The 13,156-nt window shown below is 43.8% G+C and overlaps 1 long non-coding RNA gene across 1 annotated transcript in view; it reads right to left on the reverse strand.

Annotated features, from left to right (window-relative positions):
* LOC120389347 overlaps nt 1-13,156 on the reverse strand; it is an 85,794-nt gene that overhangs the window by 49,009 nt on the left and 23,629 nt on the right. The window contains exon 3 of the long non-coding RNA XR_005590884.1: nt 638-753. This is a non-coding gene — a long non-coding RNA (uncharacterized LOC120389347). The remainder of the gene's footprint in view (nt 1-637; nt 754-13,156) is intronic.

The raw sequence follows: 13,156 nt of genomic DNA on the forward strand, positions 1-13,156 counted from the left end.
ACGCTTCACCCCTTCCCGGGCTCTGCAGGGGTCGCCCTGCTCCTGTGTGGAGCGACGCCTCCCGGGGCTTTCTCCTTGGAGGCCTATCTCCAAAGTCAATAGGCCTTCTCCCCCTGGGTGTCAGGGTATTTCCACACAACCTCCTTGGTGGCCAACAGGGGAACCCTGGGCCTCCCTCTCCTGGGGGTTCCTGGCCAGGGACATGTAGCAAGCAGCTAACTCTGCTCCCTCAGGCTCCTCGCAGTCTCTCTGGACTTCTTCCAAACATGGCCTTCCTTCAGGCCCTTTCCCACAGCCCTAGGCAGGGCTTACTGAACACCTGCCTCTCTCTAGGCCCTTCCCTCACTCCCTAGGAACCAGAGAGGGACTGCAGAGCTCTTCCACTGTCTCCCAGCAGCCCCTTTCTACTCTGGGTTTCCCCTCTTTATAGAAACCACCCGGCTCCTCTCCTAGCTAGGACTGATCTTTAACTGGGCCTGGCCCACCCTCCACTCATGTTAGCTGGCTTCTCAGGCCCACGTTGAGCCTTTCACCACCTGGGTAAGGTAAACACCCAAGCACAGGATGTGCTGAGAGAGACCAGAGAGGGGACAGACGTGTGGCTAACCCTGTAGCCGTGACATCTCACATGACTCACTTTTGTGTGTCCCTCGTTGTGTGTCTCTCCCTTTGGGGACCACATCCGAGCGTTGGCAGGTTGGGAGTCCTGCAGCTCCGTGGGGGACGAAGTGTCTTCCACAGTGTTTTTGGATCCTTTGGGATAAAATGTGCTATTGGAGAGATTACACTACTACACTTCTTACTATTGTTATTGCTGTTAAATCTTGGAAGTAGAATTCAAACGTTATCACTGAAGTAGTGGGCTGCATGGAGATGGGAAGTGGTCATGGGTGGCTGGATGAATAGCTTCTGTGGTTTGCCATGTGACAATAGTAAAGAACCATAGAACAAGTCGCATTCTTCTAATACTGAACAAGGAGCTTCATTAGAACCACTCAAGCAGCATTTTCCCTAAAGTTACCCTGCTTCTTTCTACGTTGCTATAGAACTTCTAACCTACAACCTCCTCCAGTCTCTCTCATGCCTGGCCTCCTGCTACACATTTAAAGACACAATACACACACAAAAGGGCCAAGTAATTAGCTCTGGTCACAAGTTTCGCTGATGGCAAAATTAAATGAGTGAAGGAGAAATATTAATTTTAATCCCCAGTTAATATGTAACTATCAATAGTGAATGCATAATGCGGAAAGTCCATATATTTTTATAATTAACACCAACTGCCTCCAGACAAATTCGTTGTAAGTGTTAAAACTCCATGTAACCTTCACTAGCATAAAAGGTGTTTGATGGAATTCTTCATTAACCGAGGGATCTGCAAAAGACATGCTGCTGAGGCTTTTAGCTAGTTAGTTGCAATGACTGGCGCTTCTAGGGATGGGCTCAGGAGGCAGTAGCTAGATCCAGAGCTTGGTCTCTCTTAGGTTTAGGGTAATATTTTGGACTGGATCTGATAGGGTCGAAAATTTGCAAGTTGATTACTATTATTGTTCCTAAAGACCTTCGTCAAGGCTCCATTGTGCTAGGTGCTGTACGTACGTATAATGAAAACACAGTCCCGGTTGGAAAGTGTCAATGGCCTAAGTTTCATGAGACTTACACCATCTCAAACAGTGAAGAACTCTGTAGATCAACTGTTTTTGCAAGAGAGATAAGTAATGTGGGGGGGGGAGACACATAAATCTCTAGACAGACAAGATTTCTGCCATCTTGGATCAACTGTTTTGGAGTAACAGTAATGCAAAACCAATGCAAATAGGATCAAAATCAGCCCCTAACCCTCTATTCAAACTATGAAAGTGAAGCTAAAACTAGAGTGTAATGAGGGTGGGAGAACCACTGCCTAGTTATCCCAGCTGATGGCTCATGAAGGGCAGTGAAATCTTTCTTTCTAAGACAGAGTTTGGGAGAGGGGTTTGTAGCTCTGAGAAGTCACCTTCTCCCAGTGTTGGCCCAAATGTGCTCCTCATGCCCTTATTTTTCAGAGTCCTCCTTCTCAGATTGGCAGAGGCCCTGGAGGTTTTTCGTCTTCCTCTGCAGCATGGGGAACGGGTCACTTGCTGGAGGAGTCTCTGCACCTTGAGGTCTTCAAACCACGATTTGAGGACTTCAATAACTCAGACATAGGTTAGGGGTTTGATACAGGAGTGGGTGGGTGAGATTCTGTGGCCAGCGTTGTGCAGGAGGTCAAACTAGATGATCATAATGGTCCCTTCTGACCTTAAGTCTATGAATCTATTAAATGAGTTTGCCTAGGGACATGCTTTTGGGGACTCTCTAAAATAAAATAAACACTGTCCTTTAACTAAGGCCTGAATATTAAGCAGAATCATTATTTGAGCAAAGTGGTGCTGTGAGTCTTAGTTGTCTGTCTCGATATGACCTAGGGGTCAGAGAAACTGGAAAATGAAGAGACCTGTTCAGAAACCATCTTGTCCACCTGCTGCATCCCCTCCTCTATAGCTTTGAAATGACCCAAGTATCACTGGGTCTTTTTCCTTTGAGAGACATTTCCACATTCCAGCAGAGCTTACCTGCTGGGGCATCGCCTTGGTGCACTACATTTTAATCTGTACCATTTCATCTTGTCACCCTGAGTTATACGCCATGTTCAGAGTCACTTTAATCAATCTCTCTCCTTCGGTAGAGGAAGCCATGTACCGGAGGCAGACAGCAAGACCTAATGGACCAGACACTGCAGTGGCAATTAAAAGATCTGGGTTCTATTCCCCCGGGCTTTTGAATGACCTTGAGCAAGTCACCTGATCAGCAGCAGGCACTGAGTGTTGTGGTGGCGGCCTAGAGTACACAAGAGGTCAGAGTAGATGATCTTGTGGTGTCTTCCGTCTTTAAACTCTATCACTTTGCCTCTGTTTCCCCTCCCACCCTTTGTCTATTTAGATTGCAGACTCTTTGTGGAGGGACTGTTCCTTACTATTGTCTGTACAGGGCCTAGCACAGTGTGGCCTGGATCTCTAGGTTCCATGATAATACGAATAACTGGGCCAAAGCTAATCCTTGAGGCGAGGCCAAAATAAGTTGGCTCGTTCTGTTTCAAATTTCCAAGCATCAGCTAATCCTGGTTTGGGCTGGATGGGAAGCAGGAATATTGAAATCCCACAAGAAAAAGGCCAGTCTGGCTCATCAGAAATCTTGGAGAGATCTTGATCTCATGAAATGTCCAGCTCAAATAGGTTCAGATAAGTCTGTATTAGCAGCCAGACAGCTAGATATTTATCTGAACTAGACATCACCCTGCAAACTCTTTGAGGCTGCAGGTGCTACTAACATAATAGCTATGCCCTGAAACAAGGGAGCTGGCAATGAAACAAGTGGAGGGGATTGTTTTAGGTGTATTACATTGAAAACAATTCAGGCACTTTGATATGTGATATAACCTTAGGAACCAGAGCGCACATTTGCAAACTTGTGTGCCAAAACTAAGCCCTCTAAACCCACATTGAAGCACAAGAAGTGGCCAAATGCTCAGATTAGAGGTAGTTGAAAAATTGTAATTGAAGCTTTTTTCAACCAAAAACAATTTTTTTTTTGGCAGAATGGAAAATTTTGTGGAAAAAATCAGTTTTCGCAGAAAATTTCTGGGTTTTTATCAAAAATGAAAATATTCAGTTTTATAACATATATATATATATTATTTTCTGGCAATCAAACCTATCTATCTATCTATCTATTAGGGCTGTCAAGCAATTAAAAAAATTAATTGTAAATAATCACACTGTAAAACAATAATAGAATGCCATTTATTTAAATATTTGTGGATGTTTTCTACATTTTCAAATATATTGATTTCAATTACAACACATAATACAAAGTGTACAATGCTCACTTTATATTTATTTTTGATTATAAGTATTTGCCCTGTAAAAAAACAAAAGAAATAGTATTTTTCAACTCACTAAGTACTGTAGTGCAATCTCTTTATCATGGAAGTTGAACTTACAAACGTAGAATTATGTACGAAAAAACCTGCATTCAAAAATAAAATAATGTAAAATTTTTGAGCCTGCAAGTCCACTCAGTCCTACTTCTTGTTCTGTCAGTCACTTAGACAAATACGTTTGTTTGCATTTGCAGCAGGTAATGCTACCCACAGCTTGCTTATAATGTCACCTGAAAGTGAGAACAGGTGACAGATGCGCTAAAGGTTCACATATCCCTTCATGCTTCAACCACCATTCTAGGGGACATGCATCCATGCTGATGATGGGTCCTGCTCAATAACAATCCAAAGCAGTGCAGACCAACGGAGCAGACGGTTGATTTTCCTTTTTGGTGGTTCGGGTTCTGTAGTTTCTGCATCAGAGTGTTGCTCTTTTAAGACTTCTGAAAGATCCACACCTCATGCCTCTCAGATTTTGGAAGACACTTCAGATTCTTAAACCTTGGGTCGAGTGCTGTAGCTATCTTTAGAAATCTCACATTGGTACTTTCTTTGCGTTTCGTCAAATCTGCAGTGAACGTGTTCTTAAAATGAACAACATGTGCTGGGTCATCATCCGAGACTGCTATAACATGAAATATCTGGCAGAATGTGGGTAAAACAGAGCAGGAGACATACAATTCTCCCTCAAGAAGTTCAGTCACAAATGTAATTAACGCATTGGTTTTTTTTAATGAGTATCATCTGCAAGGAAGCATGTCCTCTGGAATGGTGGCTGAAGCATGAAAGGGCATATGAATGTTTAGCATATCTGGCCATAAATACCTTGCAATGTCAGCTACAAAAGTGCCATTGAAATGCCTGTTCTCACTTTCTGGTGACATTGTAAATAAGAAGAGGGCAGCATTATCTCCTGCAAATGTAAACAAACTTGTAGGCTCTGAAGTTTCACATTGTTTCGTTTTTGAGTGCAGTTATGGAATAAAAAAAATCTACATGTGTAAATTGCACGTTCACAATAAAGAGATTGCACTACGGTACTTGAATGAGGTGAATTGAAAAATACTATTTCTTTTGTTTATCATTTTTACAGTGTAAATATCTGTAATAAAAATATATACTTTGATTTCAGTTACAACACAGGATGCAATATATATGAAAATGTAGAAAACCATCCAAAATATTTAATAAATGTTAATTGGCATTCTATTGTTCAACAGTGTGATTAAAACTGTGATTAATCCCAGTCAAATTTTTAAATCATGATTCATTTTCTTGAGTTAATCGCGTGAGTTAACTGTGATTAATCAACAGGCTTATTTACCACAGAACAGGTTGATTTCAGCGAAAAAACATTTTCTGATGGGAAAATTGTACAGTAAAAAATAAAAGTCAGTCATCTCAAATTCAAATGTGTTTCAAGGTTGTGGAGAAGAGTGGAAACATCTATCATGAGGGCATTATTATGAAGCCAGCATTAGATGCACAGACATGCGCACACACACACACTTCTGCCAACATATTCATATGTATGTTGTGTACACACATAGGAACATGAGAACGGCCATAATGGGTCAGACCAAAGGTCCATCTAGCCCAGTATCTGTTTACTGACAGTGGCCAATGCCAGGTGCCCCAGAGGGAGTGAACCTAACAGGCAATGATCAAGTGATCTCTCTCCTGCCATCCATCTCCACCCTCTGACAAACAGAGGCTAGGGACATTATTCCTTACCCAGCCTGGCTAATAGCCACTGATGGACATAACCTCCATGAATTTATCCAGTTCTCTTTTAAACGCTGTTATAGTCCTAACCTTCACAACCTCCTCAGGCAAGGAGTTCTACAGGTTGACTGCGCGCTGTGTGAAAAAGAACAAACACACACAGGGCAATATATGCATGTGAATGTAGTGTTTGCAAATGCCTGTCTGTTTTTACCAAATTAATACACACAAATTGCTCTAGACAACATGGTTCTTTCAGTATATTTCTCCTTCTCAGGTATCCTTAGGTAACTTGACCTCATTAATGATAATGTTTAGTGTGATAACCCAATCCTTTTAGAATGGATTCCCCCAGGAGGCAAGTCAGACTCTGAAGGTGATTGGCAGCTTCAACAGTGGCCTTCTGTTGAGCTGCCACGTCTCTGTTTCTCTGTCTAAAAGAAGCTAAAATAAAAACAGTCAGGATTATTTTCTTTCTTTGGTTTAAACCTAGCTTTGCTGCCCCCGGCTGTTGCAATCACTAAAAACCAGTACAGACTATCCCCAAGATTAACAGATTCCCAGACCAGAAAGGACCATTGTGAGCATCTCATCCAACCTCGTGTCTAACACAGGCCAGAGAACTTCCCCAAAATAATTCTTAGACCAGAGCTTTTAGAAAAAATATATAATCCTGATTTTAAAATTGCCAGTGATGGAGAATCCACCACAGCCCTTGGTAAATTGTTACAAGTAGCACTGGTTGATAACTGATCCCTTCCTGCTCATTGTTGAAACGAAGTGGTCTTACAGAGAAAGTTGGATTTTTTTATTGTAACCTCGGTATTAAAAGTGTCCCTAAATTTGAAGAGAAGAAGAAAGAGGGAAGCCTGAATTTTCAGAGAGGCAAACGAACAACTTGAGGACAAAATATATTTGTGTCTCTTCATATGCCGTACTCCCTAAGCTGCCTGAGCTGTCTGCATGCTTGCCTGGGAAGAGTAAAGCTAAAGCAGAAGGGAACAGAAGAACGTGTCCTTGTCAAGAGCAGCATGAAACTCTTTCCTTGGGATCTTCACATTGGACCAAATTGGACTCTCTTTCACTAATGTGATTCTGGAGTAACCTCATTGAACTCAATGAGTAAATCCCAAGTAACCTTTACTGGAATGAATAGGGTTTACTTCAGATTTACATCTTTGCAAATGAGAGCAGAATTTAGCCCAAGGTCCATTTAGTTTTGATTATTTAATGTCTTCTTCAATTTCTAGGGGCCATTGAATTCCCCTTGGCTGCAATGGAAACAGGATTCGGGCCCTAATAGATTTGACTGGTCTGTGTTTGCTTTTGTTCTTGTTTTCTGCAGGTTTTGAATGACACAGGATGCTGTGAACATGTTGTAGTTTCAAATAAAGCACAGGAAAAATAATTGAACACATTTTTCTCAGCTTGGAGTGCGTTATTAATTCTTCCGGGCATGCAAACATTGGTGATTTTCCTTTTAAAAGAGGAATCATTTGGAACCCTCCATAGCTGATCCAAGATGTATATCTTGGCCCTGACCAGTGCTAGCATAATCAGTAGGCATGGCTCCGAGAGGGGTAGAGAGAGGCATCAGAGTGCTGAAGTGTGCTGGGAGTTGCAGAACCATACGTTCATGTGGAAATATCTAACCAAGTTTACTCCATATAGATCTGTGAAATAGATGTTGCCATTTAAAGGTTCTGTTTTGAACCCAGCATCTTCTTGTACATTTGGCTAACCAGAGAGCAGAGGCCGGAGAACCTCCCGAAAATGATTCCTGTTTCACAGAATAATATTCTGCATTTCACAAAATGGCTCCCCTGCATTGAGCCCGCTAACTTGTGTTTCACCAAAGTATTTTCCAGAAAGGAATCCAGTCATGGTCTGAAGACATCAAGAGATGAAGAATCCCTTGGTAGTTAGTTCCAATGGTTAATCACGCTCACTATTAATTGTGCTTTGAATTTCAAATCAACATGAGGTCTCAGCTTTTTACACCTGCCCTGTCTGGTTTCTTTCTCCTCCATCTCATGGTAGTTTGCCACCATCTGACCCTGCTTCAGAAGCTTCCTGGGCATCAGAGACTGCAGAAGCGATATTGTCCAGTTCCATTGCAACTGGTGTTTGTTGCTGCTCTTTGAATCCATAGCAAAGGTGCCAAAATGGATAGGCAGGGTTTGGGGTTTTTTTAATCATCCCTTCCCTCCCCTCAGCCAGTTCAAGAAGCTAGAATTTGATAAATGATTCCCTTATCTCTAGTGATTATAGATTTGCTGGGTTTCCATGATCAGCTGTTGTTACAGTCACACACACAAATTTAAAAAAGTCCTCTTGAAGCAGAAGAGATCTTGCAACATAGAACGAGGAAACGGGGCTATATAATGGCTCTTCGAAGCCCAGGGCCCACTGAAGGGATGAGGAGATGTGGTGCCAACTAGAGGCATTAGGCCTGTATTCAGCACAGAAAGCCACCAGAGACTCGGCACAATCATGCTGAGAGGCAGCTCTTACCATATGTTTTGCAAAGATGCAACGTGTTCTTCATTATTGGTGGCCTCCAGGGTTGGAAGTGTGTACGGCAGGGCAGAGCGCTAACCTGCCAACCCAGTGTTTGTCTATGTCTCCCTCTAGTGGCTGGACTACACAGACGTTTATGAACCTATTATCATTTCTTGTTAAGTGTAGCTAGTAGCTCAGGCTGTTATGCCTCATATTTTCAAATGTGGAGGTTCTAGGCTCAATCCCAAAGGTGATCTAGTGAGGGGTAGATACTACACAGCGTTGCCACCAGCACTAGCCAACCTCCATCTTGCATTTAGAGACCACGGCCCTGCAGCATGGTGAAAGAGTTCCTTGGCTACTCCTCACCTGAACAGGGCAGCCACACTTTGGTCGTTGTCAAAGTAAAGTGGGGATTGGCGCTTGTCCTGTGTCACCGTGTGCTACACTCCCAGCAAGCTGCAAAGCAGGATTGTGGCTGGTCTGGGAGACAAAACCAACGGGAGCAATATCGGTGGGGTGTCGTTATTTCCGATTCATACAACGGGCTCATTAAAACGGGCTTTTTGACAGAGAAACAAAGGTTTTGTCAGAATGAAAATTTTCACAAAAAGCAGCTGCTTTCTATGGACAATGTGGTATTTCCGCTGAAATCTTTCAGGGTTTGGCTAAAAATGTTCAATTTTATTGATTTTTTTTCTGAAAATTTATATGGGAAATTTTAATAAAAAGAAAACTTTTTTCATTTTTTTTCATACGTTTCCGTGGGGGGACTGGGAGGCCAGTGCAGCAGCTTTGCTCACAGGGCAGGCAAAGAGTGCTACAGAATTTGCAGCCAAGGTCCCCGTGTTGAAGTCCTTTTAATCAAACTAGTTGACAAGATGCCACCGGACACAGCAAGTCACTCATTGTTACCCCTCCACACGTTGTCTGTCTACTGTATTTAGACTGCGAGCTCCTTGAGGCAGAGGCCTGCTTTTAACTATGTGTATGCACGGTGCCTCATGCAATGGAGGGCCTCTGGGGTTCCTGTCATACAGATAATAATGAAGGAGCAGGTGGACACTTAACTCAGATGCCATGGCGGAGAAGTCCTCACAAATACCCAACGATGTGTAGGGCAGGCTGGGGGGGTCTCAAGGCGCAGATGCCCAAATCGAAGGTGACACAAGAGTGGGCGAAAGATGCAGTACGTTGTGTTATTTGTGCAGAGTGGAAGAAGAGAACAATGTTCTGTTTTGCTAACTAGGAGCGTGCATGGGCACCGCCATAGTAGGATCCAAGCACGTAATTAACTGATTGACCCTCTTTGGATTATCTCCACTTTAAGGAGAGGTGAAGTGACTTGCCCAAGGTCACACAAGAGGCCGGTGGCAGAGGTAGGAATAGACTTCAATTGATTTTTCTGTATCACAGGATTACCCTTGTATTATCCGGGCACATCATAAAGAGGAAGTGAGGTGCAGTGGGCAGGCCCCTGCCCTGAGAATCAAGAGACCTGTTCTTGTGCCTAGCTCTGCCCCTGATTTCATGGGTGAGACTGCGTGCCTCAGTTTACCCATCTCTAAAATACAGGTAATTCTACTGACTTGCTTTAATAAGTCTTTCTATTAACATCAGATGCTTCCCTGGGGGCTTAGATCAAGAATGTCCTAGGTTGCTTTGCAGTCTGGACCCAGTTACAAGCAACATTTCATGTAGCAGCTAGAACAGATCCAAATGGTCAAACAGCAACGGGAAGCGGAGTCCGTTCATTGTGCAACATAAATACTGAAATCTCCGGGTACAAAAACTTCCAGTTTTCTTGTAGGACAGACCAATAAATAAAAAGAATGTGTCCACAAAACGGGACTGGGAGTATAAAAAGAAAGCAAATTACAAAGGGATTCCAGAGCGCTATTATGAAGACCCTTGTAGCGTAGGTAAGCAAAAGGTTTTGAAAAATCAATAGGAACCTTTGCTGGCAGCCAGTGCAGATTTCAGTTCCGGAATAGGAGGATGAAAAGAGGCTGAGAAAACTATTGCAAGAATTTGAAAGGAACGTGCAGGTGATGATAACTACTGTGACTGACTGGTCCTTATTCCTCGTTTGAGCTACAGGATCTGGCTGGAGGATTTAGACCTAGGGCTGCACTCTGCACTCAATTCAGAGATAGTGTCTGACACACTTTCCAGCTCCCAAGGGCTAAGGCCAGGATTGCCAAAGAAGCCCAAGGGAATTAGGCACTCAGCAGTCATTGGACTGCAATAGGATTTAGGCACCCAACTCTTTTAGGCTCCTTTGAAAAATCCCAGGCTAAATTCCACCCTCCAGTTCATGTGTGCAACACCATTTAACTGAGGGTATAACTGAGGGCAGACGTGGACCATAAATGTATAATTACATCAGCTTAGAGTTCCTTACGACTGCTCTCTGGGCGCCTTCATGGAGTCATGAGCATGGGTGTGCGGTTGGAGTGATTTATGGAGTCCTCCGATACCTACCCCTGCTGCAGTGAGAGGGAGACCTCGCACGCATCTGCATAGAGGGCGTCAGATTGGAGCCCCTTTGTGGCTCCTGCAGAACCTCTTGCTGATGTTCTGGCTGCATTTTTCCCCACTCCTCCTTATATTTGCACTCCCATTTGGGGCCCCACAAAGTCATCAGCCTCCTCCTGGCACTGGCCAAGATGGCCATCTGCCGCACTAGAAGGAGGAGGCTCAACAGAAGGGTGGTTTGAAACTTGGGGGGCCCGTTTCCGGTCCCTTGTTGCATCAGATCTCTGGACAGAGCTCCTCTGGGCGACATCCACTGAATTCCTTTGAGGAGCAGTGGGTGCTCTCTGGCATTCTCTGCTTGATGTTCCCCTTTGGATCCCTTGTTTTCGCCTGATCATCCTCACTCCCATCCCTGCTTTTCATTTGTTGTCACCTGGAACCACTTGTCAACTGGATTCAGTGGTTTCTCCTCCTCGGTCGACGGGGTGGGCCTTTCGTTTTGAGTGACCCTAGGTCTGCCCGTTCCAGTACCCACAATAGATACACCTGCTTCCTGATGTGCAGCTTCTCCCCCGATATCTCCAATGTGCTCCCAGTCCCCACTCCCCACTGTTAGATTTTCCAGGCCATTGGCAAGCCACAAAGCAGGTGCAATTCCTCCTGACTCCAAGCATCAGTTGCACCAGCTCATGCATGCAGTGAATTTGCTGTTGCTCTCTCTTGCATATTTAACCCCCAATTCCACCATATATATATTTTTTATTTTGGTTAAAATTTGTGTAAATGTTTGTGTGCATATGTGATTATAAATAATTGTCTGTCCTGGCTAAGAAAAGGCAAAGATACTAGGCCAAATATTCCTTGAGTGAGGGGTCTCCACGAAGGTTTGAGATTTGACGTAATGTTTGGTAATGGACTGTGGGTGCAGGAAAGGGAATGTGCTATATAGAGGATCTCTACCGAAGGAGTTTTCTGAGGGTTTTGTTTGTCCTGAGTTCCTGCATCCGGAGATCTGGGCCTTATGGAGGAGTCTATCAGAGAAGCGTAGACAGATCTGGGAAGAAAGCTAGTTTCTGTCAGTGAAGACATGACAGAGGGGGGTGCACAAACGGCGCAGAACCCAAGGTCCGTACTTACCTTGCTAGCCTGTGCCCACGTCCATGCAGCTAAATTAAAACGATCTTGGGCATGTCTACGTGAGCTGCTGCTTCTTAGCATATGCGCAACATTCTGCAGGTGGTGTGCAACCAGGATTCATCTCTGCATTTGGCCTGTTGGTTGGATCGTTAGCTTCCCCAGCTTGGGCCGGGTACTGACACGGAGTGTGAGGTGAACGCTGAGCCATGCCCCCCTCTACCTGAGCACCTCAGACTGCAGTGTAGACATAACCTCAGACCCAGTTTGAACAAATTGATTGGAATCAACTCTGAGTCTCTTGTTTTGGGTTTTCTGCTTTTACAGACAAATTCAGAGTTTACTTCAAGGTCTTTAATTACTCTTTCATTCAAAATGTGCTTACTAAAAATGTGCTTTAAGATAAACCAAATTAAATCCACTTTAATTCCGAGTGAGAGCTTCCCACAAAGTTTTAACGTGGGTCACCTAATCTACTTTAAATTCACACCTTTAGTTAATCTGGACTAATTTCCCTCATCAAGTATCAGAGGGGTAGCCGTGTTAGTCTGGATCTGTAAAAGCAACAAAAGATCTGCTATGTGGCCCTGGGAGTTGAAGTGTTCTCCTACAGGTTTTGTATATTGCCATTCCTAATATCTGATTTGTGTCCATTTATCCTTTTCCTAGAGACTGTCAGTTTGGGTACATAGCATAGCAGGGCATGGCATATGATGGCATATGGCGTATATTTACATGGTGTGCGTGGGGTGTGAATGAGTGGGTGTGGGTGTGGATCTGTGTTAGGTCCTGTGATGGTGTTGCTGGTGTAGATATGTGTGGGCAGAGTTGGCATCGAGTTTGTTGCATGGGTTGGTTCCTGAGCTAGAGTTACTATGGTGCGGTGTGCAGTTATCCAGGATGATTGTAGATCCCCTGATGATGCGCGCTTTTGGCTGGGGGGCTGTATGTGTATGGGAGCCAGGAGTGTTGTTGGTTTTTCTTTCTCTTTTTTTAAATATATAAAAAAACAAAAAAAGAACAGAGAAACCTCCCAGGCCCCACACCACAAGAGATCTTTAAGGTGGCCATCCTGCAAAAAAAAAAAAGACCAGACTTCAAGAGAGAAATGCTGAGCTCCAGTTCATCTGCTGCAATTTGATCATCTCAGCTCAGGATTAAACAAGAACTGTGAATGCTGCCCATTTACAGAACAGTTTCTCCTCTCCCTTTTTTCACACTCAAACTGCAGAACAGGGGCCTCATCCTCCTGATTGAACTAACCTCATATCTCTAGCTTGCTTCTTGCTTGCATATATAAACCTTTAGTCTATAAGGTGCCACAGGATGCTTTGTTGCTTTTAATTTCCCTCAGCG

This window comes from Mauremys reevesii, linkage group 23 (assembly GCF_016161935.1).
Source record: "Mauremys reevesii isolate NIE-2019 linkage group 23, ASM1616193v1, whole genome shotgun sequence".
NCBI classification, from domain to species: Eukaryota; Metazoa; Chordata; order Testudines; family Geoemydidae; genus Mauremys; species Mauremys reevesii.